Here is a 14,311-nt window from a genome sequence, read left to right as displayed (position 1 = left end):
CGTTGCTGGCCATGCGCAGTGGGGTGATGGTGTCCTCGGGGCATGGCTGTGACAGTGGGGTGAGGGTAGCACCCCACAAGTGGGGATCATTGCCCCCAAAATGGGGCTTGTGCCCCCTGCATGTGGGCAAGTTGTATGGGGAGTGCGTTCTGGAGATGCTTTGTCTGTTCTCCAGATCTGCAGTGACTTCAGCAATCCCACGTCGTGCCGCAGCAGAAATGGGTCCTGCGGTACGTCAGTGATCTCTGACTTGAGGTGCGCAGGGGCTGCACGAAGTACGCACGCTGCAGCCTCCCTACTTCTTTGGGGTTTGGGATTGATGTTGGAGCCCAATGGCTACACGGTGCCTTACAGGCAGGTGCCAGCTTCACCCACTGAGGACACCAAATCGTAAAATATTTTCACGATGGTCTTTAATCGCTGCGTGAGTAGGTAATGCACATTTCTCACTGGGGAGCCATAAGCTGACCCTGGCAGTTTGGCAAACAGCACTCGCTCCACTCACACCGTAATCGCAGCCTTTTCGCTGCACATGCAGCTTCTCAGCATCTTGCTGCATCAGTATTAAAATCTGTGCTCTCCTATCTATTAGAAATTTTATCAGTTGCCTTTGAGGACATCTGACTGGAATCAAAATATGTGGGCCATCCTTGCTCATTCAGTGATAAACTTCCCCTTGCCAGACAGGCAGACCCAATTCACTTTTTTTTTTTTTTTTATTCATGACGTTATGGGAACTTTGAGATCACAGCCTGAAGCAGTGATGGAGCATCTGGTGAGGGGTGGTGCAGCCCTGCAAGCACAGGTGGAAGCAATGCAGCTGTGGGACCAGGTGGGGCTGAGCCTGGCTCCACCCCTCCCTCACCTCATTTAAGGGCTGGCAGCCCCCAAGGCAGCATCTTTTGCTGGAGACTGCCTGCTGTGGACTGTTGGGTGAGTGCTCTTTCCTGGAAAGAGGCAACTGATTTTTGTTCCCTGCTGTAGGGCTTTGATCTTCCCCTTTCTGAGGGGATCTGAAGCTGGACTTGTGGGAATGGAGTGTTGTTTCTGCATTTGATATTAAAAAGAAGCAATTGGTTTGAAGAAGTAGAACATAATGCATTTGTATTCTGTAACTTATCCTTAGAAATAGTTGATCTAAGAAGTAAAATACTGTATATGTTAGTGGCATGTTTTAGAAACATTATTACTGAAATATGTGATTAATTCCTTATTGCAAAACTGTAATAGTTGTTAAGTGTTCCAAACAATGCGAGTATAGCGTGCTAAGAATTAGAAAACATTGTAGAGCTGTTCTCTTAGGATAAGAAACTCTTAGCAAAAGAAAGATCTAGCAAACATCAAAGAAGTTAGGGCCTCTACACAAGGCTGGACTGTCTCACTCCATGAGAAGGTTGGGGTGTGAAGGCAGGCACCAGGATACTCCCCTGCCTCTCTCCCAAGCTTATCTTTGTAGAAAGGAGGACAAGCAGGTATCCACAAAATAACGATCAGATGTGGAATAAGTTAATTAACTACAGATTGATGCTTATGCAGCAAAAATTTGTTTGTCCAGTGTTTCCATGTTTAGAGAAGTGTCGAGAAGATTGTGAACCTGAAGTACTCAGCCGATGAGGAGCCAGGGGGTAAGAGAGAAGCGTCGGGGAATAGGGAATAAAAGAGGTAACTCTGTTTTCTGTGTGCTCTCCTGCTTGCAGGAGGCCCGCCATTGCAATTGCAAATAAAATCTGCTTTATCAGAGATACCGTCCTAGAAAAGTATTTGGATATTTCCTACAGACTGGAGCAGCAATGTCTGCTATGCTTGTTCTTATTTTTCTTTTCAATTCTTTTCTTAAGGGAGTGAAGGGGTTATCTCCCTTTCTCCGAACTGGTAACGGAGGGGCTGACATACATTCCTTTCTTTTGCTCTTGTCTCATTTCTGGAATGCTTCAGTCAGTCCCAAGGTAATGCTGGTTGGCTGACTGAGCATTGCAACTCTGGAAATGCCTGGAGCTAATGCGCTTTTCCGTAAAGGGATCCTGTGTTCTCCAGGTTTCCTCTGTAACTCTTCTTAAGTTCAGTACCTTCTTGTGAAGTCTCTGTTCCCTCTTTCATGATTCTCATTGCCTAATCTCCAACCTGAGACTCCAAACTTGGTTTGTCTGCTATCACGTTGTCCCAATCCATTTCATGATGCGTTCCCTCTGTGTCCTCGTGTCCCGCCTGTGTCTTTGTGTCCTCCCTGTGTCCTCTGCCCATGTCCCCTCTGTGTCTCCTGTGCCACGTATTAATTCCGCCCATGCTGAGTATTTAAATCATGTTCCTTGTGTCTTTGGATCCATTCCGTTTTGCAGCTCGATGGGGTTTAAGGGTTCCTGGGGCTCCTCTAGTTAGTGGTTTAAGCACTGTGAAATCTGTGGAGCGGATAATGGAACGCCACAAATCCCTTGTTCATGCATCGCTTGTATGCAGGTGGGTTTTGTGATGGCTGTGGGATGCTCACTAAAAGATGGAATGGGTGTCACAAGGGGCTCGCCTTGCTCCCTGGGGTTTATTGTTCTGGCCCAATAAGCTATGTGGCTAGTAATAGGGTGAGGTGCATGTATCGGGCTGGGACCTGAGCTTAAGAAAACCCCCAGCCCCAGTGGCCATTTTCTTCATCCTAGCTTAGTGTAATACAGTCTCCACTACTTGAGCATACTGAACACGAGTATTCTGTTCCTGTCTTGTCTGGTTCTCTCCTAGACCTCCCTTACAAATTTGTCAGTAGTAACAGATGTCAGGGCATAGTTCTCAGAGCATGTTACTTTCCTAGTCTGTACGATAGCCAATCTCCCCACCCCTCTTCCTTCCATCTCCTGACCACCATTAAATAGCTAGTTCTGCAGCTGTGGGACCCACCAGTGTGATGAAGCAGTACCTCTGGTGTGCTGAATACTGGCACTGGCACAGAGAGGCTCTATGGCTGATGTGAATCTTCCTGACTGGACTACTTGGTGAGCTTCCCCAGAGCTGTTGAGCACACAGGCTTCCCCACCTACCCTGATTGCTCACCAGGCCATCGATGTCTTTTGTGGACATGGCTTCAGGTATCATACCAGAGACTCCTTAGATTCGGAAGTGACCATTTATGATGGTCTAGTCCAACTCGCCCACAATGAACAGGGATATTCACAGCTAGATCAGGTTGCCCTGTGTGTCACCTTGGAAGGGACAGGGCATCCACCGCATCTCTGGGCAACCTGGTCCACTGCACAGAATCACAGAATGTCTTGGGTTGGAAGGGACCTCAAGGATCGTGAATCTCCAACCCCCCTGCTACATGCAGGACCATCAACCTCCCCATTTCATACTAGACCAGGCTGCCCAGGGCCCCATCCAACCTGGATTGAACACCTCCAGGGATGGACGGGGCATCCACAGCCTCTCTGGGCAGCTGTTCCAGCACCTCACCGCTCTCTCTGTAAAGAACTTCCCCCTGACGTCCAACCTAAATCTTCCCTCCCTCAACTTAAAACGTTTCCCCTTGTCCCTTGCTGTGAAAGATATTTTCCTTATATCTAACCTAAATTTTCCCTTCTTCTTTCCTTTAGGCTCCCCTTTGGGTATCGAAAGGCTGTTACCAGGTCACCTCGGAGCCTTCACTTCTCCGGGCTGAACAGCCCCAGCTCTCTCAGCCTGTCCTCACAGGTGAGGTGTTTGATCCTTTGGTTCTTTTTTTTTTTTTTTTTGTGGCCGTCCTCTGTATGTGCTCCAACGGGTCCATGTCTCTTCTGCACTGAGGACTCTTCATATGGACACAGTACTCCAGGTGAGGCCTCTTCAGCACAGAGCAGAGGGGCAGGATCGCCCCTTTTCACCTGCTGACCGCACATCTTTTGGTGCAGCCCAGGATGTGGCTGGTTTTCTGGGCTGGGAGGGCACTTTGCTGGCTCACATACAGCTTGCCATCCACCAGGTCTTTTGGGACAGGCCTATGCTCAGCTCTTTCATCCCCCAGCATGTATTGGTAGTGGGAGGTTCTCTTGTCCCAGGTGCAAGACACTGCACCTGGATTTGTTGAAGCTGATGAGGTTTGTCTGTGCCCGCTGCTTGAGCCTGTCTAGATCCCTGTGGTTGGCGTCCTGCCCCTCTGGTGTGTCACTGGTCCTCACAGCTTGGTGTTGTCAGCAAATTTTCTGAGGGTGCACTTGATCCCGCTGGTGATGCCACTGATGAAGATATTGAAGAGTCTCAGCCCCAGCGTGGACCCCTTTGAGATGCCATTCATCACCGATCGCCATCCAGACACGGAGCCGTTGGCTCCTGGACTCGATGCTGCAGCCGGTTCTTTGTCCATTGAACGGTCCGCTCACCGAATCCGTATCCTTCCAATTTGGAAAGAAGGATGTTGTGTCAGAGGCCTTGCTGAAGTCCAGGTGGATGATATCAGTGGTTCTTCACTTGGCTATTGATGCAGTGACACCATCACAGACGGCCGCTAGATCGGTCAGGCAGGATTTACCCTTGGTCCTCTGGGTGCTCCAACAGGTCCCTGTCTTTTCTGCACTAAGGACTCTACACCTGGGCGCGATCCCTAGATATGGGATCACGTAGAATATCGTCTCAGATAAGGGAAACCACTTTACTTCACAGGTCCTACAGGAGCTAATGAGAACTCTAGAAATCAAGCGGGAGTTCCGTACTCACCGGCACCCTCCTTCTTCAGAGAAAGTAGGATGGATCGGTCAGATGCTGACAAAGCGCTTGTCAAAATGGATTTTAGAGACCAAATGACCATGGCCAAAGCGTTTACCTGTAGCCCTTCTCTGAATACGAACCGCTCCCAGAAAAGACTTGGGAGTATCAACGTATGAAGTGTTGTTTGGGTTGATGTACTTGGGAGGGAGAGGTGAGATGCCCTCTCTTGAAGCCAAGGATAAGTTTCCTAAGAACTACATACTCGGGTTGTCTGCTTCTCTGTTATCCCTCAAGGGACATGGACTGCTGTCTCGAGCTCCACCTCTGGAATTTCTAGTGCCCTCATTCCGTGCTGGAGGCTGGGTCCTAACACGCACGTGTAAGGAATCAAAGCTTCAGCCCGAGTGGGATGGACCATTTCAGGTGCTGCTGCAGTGGATGTCGTCTGCCTTCACTTCAGCAATGCTTTCGATACAGTCTCCCACGACATCCTGCAAATGAAGCTGAGGAAGCGTGGGTTAGATGAGTGGACAACGAGGTGGGCTGAGAACTGGCTTACTGGCTGAGCTCAGGGGGCGGTGATCGGCGGTGCAGAGTGCGGGTGGAGAGCTGTGAGTGGCGGCGCTCCTTGGGGGTTGGTTCTGGGTCTGGTTGTGAAAGGTAGGTTGTGTTTTTGCAGTAGAAGCTTTTAGTGTTTTCGGTACGTAGTATTGACCTTCACTGAACTTATAACCCTCTTGTGAAATAGCTGTTTTCCTTCCACTAAGAAAGCTGTTGAACAGAGTAGAAAGTTAAAGATTGGGGGCGTTCTGACTGGGGTAGAAGTGAGCCAGGTGCAAAACAAGGCAAAGATGCGGGCTGGAGAAAGAGAGCCCAGCACAGGACAGAACGCATGTGCTCACTCTTGGAAATATGGCCCTCGTATCTCCATGGAGAAGTACAAAACATATGAAAGAACAACGGGTTGGTAATGGACCTTATATGGAAATGTATCATAGCAACAGCATCGGGGAGAGTGTAAGCCTGAGACGCTCAACCAGTGAATGCCAGGAGAGCGTTACCTGCGTTGGGTTTGGAGTATAGAACGGAATGAATTTCGCTGACTGTTGCACAGTCCCTCCCTCGCTAATAGGGGACATGAGCCTGTTATTGCAATGACGAATAAACTTTGCTGCTATCACTGAGATCCTGGCCTAACCTGAATTTTTTGGCTTTGAGTGTTTCTCACAAACGTGGTGTCAAAACCAAATGTGGTTAATCGTTTCAAGCCATGGCTTGGCTGCACGCATCTGCCTGCTTCGTACGAGGTTTTTCATTACCTCGGACGCTGGCTGCAAAAAATAGAGTAATAAAAATCTTGACAACATCAATTTGCTGGTTATTTGTTTATTGACAAGTACCCCTACGCGCTGAGCGCAGGTTTGGTGGGTTTGTCGAAGATTTCCTTCGTTGTCTTTGTCGTCTTCCCTTCCCCCCTCTCCCTTCTGTGTTTTTCCTCTGCCATCAAAAGAGAGAACGGGCTGGCGATGGCTTGGTGCAGACCCACAGCAGTCCTAGCGGCGAAGTGATTTCCGCGGTCTCTGGTGCCACCGCGTGGCCGATCGGCAAAAGTGCGTCGCGGTTGTTTCCGCGATCTCTCGCGCCCCCTCGTGGCCAATCGGGGGAACTGCATCGAGGTTGTTTCAGCTGTCTCTGGTGCCCCCACGCGGTCAATCGGCAGAATTGCGGCAGCGTCGCTACGTCGCCGCAGGCAGCAGGGCGCGTGCGCGCAGGCACGCGGAAGTGGTGCTCGGTCCCCCGGGAAGTAGTGCGCATGCGCCACAAGCTTTCCAATCGCACGCATTTCTTCGAAGCCCTGAGATGCAGGTGAGCAGTCAATACTTGGACCGCCGGCTCCGCGACACTTTTCTCTCTTCCGATCCAGAATGCTCCTCGTCTGTTTCCTCGGGCGGTTTTATGCCCCGGTCTGCTTCGAGAACGTACTGGAGGCGCTGCAAACGACGGCGCGTGCGTTTTGCGGCCGTGAGGAAAGCGTGCGTATTGCGGCGTCGAGGCTGGCGCGCGCGCAGAGCACGTGGCACACGCGCATTGCGGGGCACAGCCACGCGCATGCGCCGTCGCGGGCAGAGTGCGGCGCATGCCCCGTTCGGAACAGAATCCAGTGCGCGCGTAGCGCTTTTTTTTTTCTTCTTCTTCTTTTTTTTTTTTAAACCACTGGCGCATGCGTCGTGCTTTCTCATGAATCGCGCGTCCGTACTCCGTGCTGTTGTCTCGAGAACCGCGCCTGCGTAGTGCGGTGCGGAGACTGCCGCGTGCGCGGTGCCTAGCTTGGCCCGTGTGCGTTGCTCTCGCGAGACTTGCTTTTCCAGGAACGCTGCGGTGCAGGGCTGGGGCTGGAGCCCCAAACGTCTGCTCCTCCACCGCGGCGGCAAGCACGTTGGGTGCCACGAGGCGCTGAGGGGCAGCCGTGAGCCGACCCGGTCCGTTCCCGGGTGGGCTCGGGCATAAATCGGCGGAAATAGACGAGGGGCATCCTGGATTAGAAGGGGAAATTATCGCTGAGCCGGCGGTGCAAGAATCGGCTGCTTGCCCGTCCCCGCAGTGGTCTGTCGAAACAATTGCTATCTTTCAGTTGACGCGCGCGTGTTCGCTATTACCTGGAGGACTGATCACCATAGAGAGCGGCGGATTAGCGGCGCAGAGCGGTTTAAACGCCACTTCCGCGTTTGTACGCGCATGCGTTGTACCGCTTGCCGGCCTGAGCAGCAGGCAGCGGCAGTTCCGCGCATTGGCCACGAGGTGGCAGCAGAGACCGCGGGAAGAACTCCGGCGGCATTGCCGGCGACCCGCGGCGCAGGCCGTGGCGATCCGTTCCGCGTTGTGATGACGGGGGAAGAGCGCGAAGTTACAAGCGGGGGGAAAAGACGAAGAAAACAAAGGGAAACTACTCCAGACCCCGGAAAGCTGTGCTAAGTGCTTATGAATATCTGTTAAAAAAGAAAACAGACTCGTTTTTGCCAGCATCCATGGCACTGTTTCTAAATATTCACATACCGAAATGTAACTGCCCGGCAAATTTAACGATAACGAAATAAAGCACTTTGGCAGAAAGCACTGGGCTATATTAACGTTTGCTCAGCCTCTGTCTTGTTCACATTTTAATGTGTTTTTTTCCAAGGTCTTTCTTCAACTCCAGGTTTCATTTTTGGCTTTTTATTCTTTTTAATGCCATAAAACGGGTAGTTTTAGGCCCTAGCAGGTCTACGCAGGCAGAGACAAAGTTGCAGTTCTGAGATTCTTGGGGACCGTTACATCATTTCCACAAAGATTAACAAAACCTGCAGTTCTCCACTTAAGTTTACAGATGGAAAACATGAATTCAGCTGCATGGAAAGAATCGATGTGTCACAGCTGCCATCGGGAGGATGGCCAGAGAGTTGTGCAGGTCCACTGCTTGCTCAGCTGCACCTTTTTATCTGCCCTTCTCTGGTCCTCCTGCAGCTGGACAGATAGCCCACAAGGGCACGGGGGACGCAGACCCCCCCGGCCAGCTGCAGCAGTCGCTCCTGCCAGTGCTCCCTTTCCTCCCGACCATTCCCATTTTGCAGGCTGGTGCCCTGTGTGGCAGAGGAGGAGAGAGCTGCGGGCAGAAGGAAAACAGGGTGCTGGGATTCCTCCAGCCCGCTGCCAGATGTCTTCTCTGGCGTGTTGGGGGTGGGCAGAGGACTGTGGGAGCAGCTTCGAGGCTCTGGGCAGGAGGGAAGGCAGCAAAGATGCAGCTTCAGGCAGCGGACTCTGAGCTGGAGCAGTGCAGCCAGGCACGGCTGCACAGCTCACAGTCTGGACACACGGAAGAAGTTCGTCCAGCTGAGGGCTGCAGGGCTGTCCTTACCAAGCGCTCCCCCGTGCTGCAGTTCTGCATGGGCACCGATTGCTCAAGCTCTTCCCTCTGCAGGAGCTCAGAAGCAACAACAGCCCCGACCCCAAACCAGGCAGGTAATGACAACATACACACACAGATACACACCCGCTACAGAATCTGGCACTCTGCAGTCCTCCCAGAGCTTGTTGCTGCTTTTTAGGCTGCTCCACCGCTATTCTGTCCTTTTCCCTTCATTCCCCTATGTCTCGCCCCCTTCCTTCGCCCCGTGCCATCCTCATTCCTTTTTCAGGCTTCCTCCTTTCTTTCCTCACTTCCTTCCCCGTCCCTTCCCCCACAGGCAACGGCCTGTGTTCTGCTGCTGTTTCAGCTGACAATCCTGAAACCACACTTTTCAAAGACATTGGATCAGATCGCATACTGTCACTGATTTAAAAAAGAAAACAACAAGTGCAGTATTATGTATGGATAACAAACTCCTACCTGCTTGAAAAACAGTAGCAGCTCCTCATCCTGGAGTGTCACCATCACCCCCACGTTGGGCTGGCACTGCTCATCTGCCCCGCAGTGCTGCTCAAACTCCTGGCACAGCCTGCCACCTCCTTGTGTCACCTCCACGTGCCACCTCCTCTTGCCTCTCTAGTTCTGACCCCACGCGTCAACCCCATGTCCCTCCGTGTCCCCCCATGTCCCTGTGTCCCCATGTGCCCTCTCATGTCCCCTCAAGTCCTCCCACGCCCCCTGCCCCGCTTTGCTCCATGCCGATGTTGTCGGCTTGAGGACAAGGACGGGGATGCCTGTGGGAGTGGAGTCCGGGGAGACGTTGCTGGCCATGCGCAGTGGGGTGATGGTGTCCTCGGGGCATGGCTGTGACAGTGGGGTGAGGGTAGCACCCCACAAGTGGGGATCATTGCCCCCAAAATGGGGCTTGTGCCCCCTGCATGTGGGCAAGTTGTATGGGGAGTGCGTTCTGGAGATGCTTTGTCTGTTCTCCAGATCTGCAGTGACTTCAGCAATCCCACGTCGTGCCGCAGCAGAAATGGGTCCTGCGGTACGTCAGTGATCTCTGACTTGAGGTGCGCAGGGGCTGCACGAAGTACGCACGCTGCAGCCTCCCTACTTCTTTGGGGTTTGGGATTGATGTTGGAGCCCAATGGCTACACGGTGCCTTACAGGCAGGTGCCAGCTTCACCCACTGAGGACACCAAATCGTAAAATATTTTCACGATGGTCTTTAATCGCTGCGTGAGTAGGTAATGCACATTTCTCACTGGGGAGCCATAAGCTGACCCTGGCAGTTTGGCAAACAGCACTCGCTCCACTCACACCGTAATCGCAGCCTTTTCGCTGCACATGCAGCTTCTCAGCATCTTGCTGCATCAGTATTAAAATCTGTGCTCTCCTATCTATTAGAAATTTTATCAGTTGCCTTTGAGGACATCTGACTGGAATCAAAATATGTGGGCCATCCTTGCTCATTCAGTGATAAACTTCCCCTTGCCAGACAGGCAGACCCAATTCACTTTTTTTTTTTTTTTTATTCATGACGTTATGGGAACTTTGAGATCACAGCCTGAAGCAGTGATGGAGCATCTGGTGAGGGGTGGTGCAGCCCTGCAAGCACAGGTGGAAGCAATGCAGCTGTGGGACCAGGTGGGGCTGAGCCTGGCTCCACCCCTCCCTCACCTCATTTAAGGGCTGGCAGCCCCCAAGGCAGCATCTTTTGCTGGAGACTGCCTGCTGTGGACTGTTGGGTGAGTGCTCTTTCCTGGAAAGAGGCAACTGATTTTTGTTCCCTGCTGTAGGGCTTTGATCTTCCCCTTTCTGAGGGGATCTGAAGCTGGACTTGTGGGAATGGAGTGTTGTTTCTGCATTTGATATTAAAAAGAAGCAATTGGTTTGAAGAAGTAGAACATAATGCATTTGTATTCTGTAACTTATCCTTAGAAATAGTTGATCTAAGAAGTAAAATACTGTATATGTTAGTGGCATGTTTTAGAAACATTATTACTGAAATATGTGATTAATTCCTTATTGCAAAACTGTAATAGTTGTTAAGTGTTCCAAACAATGCGAGTATAGCGTGCTAAGAATTAGAAAACATTGTAGAGCTGTTCTCTTAGGATAAGAAACTCTTAGCAAAAGAAAGATCTAGCAAACATCAAAGAAGTTAGGGCCTCTACACAAGGCTGGACTGTCTCACTCCATGAGAAGGTTGGGGTGTGAAGGCAGGCACCAGGATACTCCCCTGCCTCTCTCCCAAGCTTATCTTTGTAGAAAGGAGGACAAGCAGGTATCCACAAAATAACGATCAGATGTGGAATAAGTTAATTAACTACAGATTGATGCTTATGCAGCAAAAATTTGTTTGTCCAGTGTTTCCATGTTTAGAGAAGTGTCGAGAAGATTGTGAACCTGAAGTACTCAGCCGATGAGGAGCCAGGGGGTAAGAGAGAAGCGTCGGGGAATAGGGAATAAAAGAGGTAACTCTGTTTTCTGTGTGCTCTCCTGCTTGCAGGAGGCCCGCCATTGCAATTGCAAATAAAATCTGCTTTATCAGAGATACCGTCCTAGAAAAGTATTTGGATATTTCCTACAGACTGGAGCAGCAATGTCTGCTATGCTTGTTCTTATTTTTCTTTTCAATTCTTTTCTTAAGGGAGTGAAGGGGTTATCTCCCTTTCTCCGAACTGGTAACGGAGGGGCTGACATACATTCCTTTCTTTTGCTCTTGTCTCATTTCTGGAATGCTTCAGTCAGTCCCAAGGTAATGCTGGTTGGCTGACTGAGCATTGCAACTCTGGAAATGCCTGGAGCTAATGCGCTTTTCCGTAAAGGGATCCTGTGTTCTCCAGGTTTCCTCTGTAACTCTTCTTAAGTTCAGTACCTTCTTGTGAAGTCTCTGTTCCCTCTTTCATGATTCTCATTGCCTAATCTCCAACCTGAGACTCCAAACTTGGTTTGTCTGCTATCACGTTGTCCCAATCCATTTCATGATGCGTTCCCTCTGTGTCCTCGTGTCCCGCCTGTGTCTTTGTGTCCTCCCTGTGTCCTCTGCCCATGTCCCCTCTGTGTCTCCTGTGCCACGTATTAATTCCGCCCATGCTGAGTATTTAAATCATGTTCCTTGTGTCTTTGGATCCATTCCGTTTTGCAGCTCGATGGGGTTTAAGGGTTCCTGGGGCTCCTCTAGTTAGTGGTTTAAGCACTGTGAAATCTGTGGAGCGGATAATGGAACGCCACAAATCCCTTGTTCATGCATCGCTTGTATGCAGGTGGGTTTTGTGATGGCTGTGGGATGCTCACTAAAAGATGGAATGGGTGTCACAAGGGGCTCGCCTTGCTCCCTGGGGTTTATTGTTCTGGCCCAATAAGCTATGTGGCTAGTAATAGGGTGAGGTGCATGTATCGGGCTGGGACCTGAGCTTAAGAAAACCCCCAGCCCCAGTGGCCATTTTCTTCATCCTAGCTTAGTGTAATACAGTCTCCACTACTTGAGCATACTGAACACGAGTATTCTGTTCCTGTCTTGTCTGGTTCTCTCCTAGACCTCCCTTACAAATTTGTCAGTAGTAACAGATGTCAGGGCATAGTTCTCAGAGCATGTTACTTTCCTAGTCTGTACGATAGCCAATCTCCCCACCCCTCTTCCTTCCATCTCCTGACCACCATTAAATAGCTAGTTCTGCAGCTGTGGGACCCACCAGTGTGATGAAGCAGTACCTCTGGTGTGCTGAATACTGGCACTGGCACAGAGAGGCTCTATGGCTGATGTGAATCTTCCTGACTGGACTACTTGGTGAGCTTCCCCAGAGCTGTTGAGCACACAGGCTTCCCCACCTACCCTGATTGCTCACCAGGCCATCGATGTCTTTTGTGGACATGGCTTCAGGTATCATACCAGAGACTCCTTAGATTCGGAAGTGACCATTTATGATGGTCTAGTCCAACTCGCCCACAATGAACAGGGATATTCACAGCTAGATCAGGTTGCCCTGTGTGTCACCTTGGAAGGGACAGGGCATCCACCGCATCTCTGGGCAACCTGGTCCACTGCACAGAATCACAGAATGTCTTGGGTTGGAAGGGACCTCAAGGATCGTGAATCTCCAACCCCCCTGCTACATGCAGGACCATCAACCTCCCCATTTCATACTAGACCAGGCTGCCCAGGGCCCCATCCAACCTGGATTGAACACCTCCAGGGATGGACGGGGCATCCACAGCCTCTCTGGGCAGCTGTTCCAGCACCTCACCGCTCTCTCTGTAAAGAACTTCCCCCTGACGTCCAACCTAAATCTTCCCTCCCTCAACTTAAAACGTTTCCCCTTGTCCCTTGCTGTGAAAGATATTTTCCTTATATCTAACCTAAATTTTCCCTTCTTCTTTCCTTTAGGCTCCCCTTTGGGTATCGAAAGGCTGTTACCAGGTCACCTCGGAGCCTTCACTTCTCCGGGCTGAACAGCCCCAGCTCTCTCAGCCTGTCCTCACAGGTGAGGTGTTTGATCCTTTGGTTCTTTTTTTTTTTTTTTTTGTGGCCGTCCTCTGTATGTGCTCCAACGGGTCCATGTCTCTTCTGCACTGAGGACTCTTCATATGGACACAGTACTCCAGGTGAGGCCTCTTCAGCACAGAGCAGAGGGGCAGGATCGCCCCTTTTCACCTGCTGACCGCACATCTTTTGGTGCAGCCCAGGATGTGGCTGGTTTTCTGGGCTGGGAGGGCACTTTGCTGGCTCACATACAGCTTGCCATCCACCAGGTCTTTTGGGACAGGCCTATGCTCAGCTCTTTCATCCCCCAGCATGTATTGGTAGTGGGAGGTTCTCTTGTCCCAGGTGCAAGACACTGCACCTGGATTTGTTGAAGCTGATGAGGTTTGTCTGTGCCCGCTGCTTGAGCCTGTCTAGATCCCTGTGGTTGGCGTCCTGCCCCTCTGGTGTGTCACTGGTCCTCACAGCTTGGTGTTGTCAGCAAATTTTCTGAGGGTGCACTTGATCCCGCTGGTGATGCCACTGATGAAGATATTGAAGAGTCTCAGCCCCAGCGTGGACCCCTTTGAGATGCCATTCATCACCGATCGCCATCCAGACACGGAGCCGTTGGCTCCTGGACTCGATGCTGCAGCCGGTTCTTTGTCCATTGAACGGTCCGCTCACCGAATCCGTATCCTTCCAATTTGGAAAGAAGGATGTTGTGTCAGAGGCCTTGCTGAAGTCCAGGTGGATGATATCAGTGGTTCTTCACTTGGCTATTGATGCAGTGACACCATCACAGACGGCCGCTAGATCGGTCAGGCAGGATTTACCCTTGGTCCTCTGGGTGCTCCAACAGGTCCCTGTCTTTTCTGCACTAAGGACTCTACACCTGGGCGCGATCCCTAGATATGGGATCACGTAGAATATCGTCTCAGATAAGGGAAACCACTTTACTTCACAGGTCCTACAGGAGCTAATGAGAACTCTAGAAATCAAGCGGGAGTTCCGTACTCACCGGCACCCTCCTTCTTCAGAGAAAGTAGGATGGATCGGTCAGATGCTGACAAAGCGCTTGTCAAAATGGATTTTAGAGACCAAATGACCATGGCCAAAGCGTTTACCTGTAGCCCTTCTCTGAATACGAACCGCTCCCAGAAAAGACTTGGGAGTATCAACGTATGAAGTGTTGTTTGGGTTGATGTACTTGGGAGGGAGAGGTGAGATGCCCTCTCTTGAAGCCAAGGATAAGTTTCCTAAGAACTACATACTCGGGTTGTCTGCTTCTCTGTTAT

The 14,311-nt window shown here is 50.9% G+C and overlaps 2 long non-coding RNA genes across 4 annotated transcripts; both read left to right on the top strand.

The window, feature by feature from the left end:
- Positions 1-1,279: 1,279 nt before the first annotated feature.
- Positions 1,280-4,218, top strand: LOC149911547 (uncharacterized). Of its 2 annotated transcripts, none has more exons than XR_016463199.1 (3): positions 1,280-1,625; positions 3,576-3,672; positions 4,139-4,218. It is a non-coding gene; the product is annotated as an uncharacterized LOC149911547 (long non-coding RNA). The 2 variants fall into 2 exon arrangements; XR_016463200.1 differs by lacking the exon at positions 1,280-1,625 and adding an exon at positions 2,079-2,454.
- Positions 4,219-10,642: 6,424 nt separating this feature from the next.
- Positions 10,643-13,581, top strand: LOC149911546 (uncharacterized). 2 transcript variants are annotated; one of them, XR_016463201.1, is made up of 3 exons: positions 10,643-10,988; positions 12,939-13,035; positions 13,502-13,581. It is a non-coding gene; the product is annotated as an uncharacterized LOC149911546 (long non-coding RNA). The 2 variants fall into 2 exon arrangements; XR_016463202.1 differs by lacking the exon at positions 10,643-10,988 and adding an exon at positions 11,442-11,817.
- The last annotated feature ends 730 nt before the right edge of the window (positions 13,582-14,311 follow it).

This window comes from Phasianus colchicus, unplaced genomic scaffold (genome assembly GCF_987193195.1).
Source record: "Phasianus colchicus unplaced genomic scaffold, bPhaCol1.hap1.1 HAP1_SCAFFOLD_90, whole genome shotgun sequence".
NCBI lineage: Eukaryota > Metazoa > Chordata > Aves > Galliformes > Phasianidae > Phasianus > Phasianus colchicus.
Note: the sequence above shows the minus strand (reverse complement) of the source record. Positions and strands in the feature narration are given on the sequence as shown.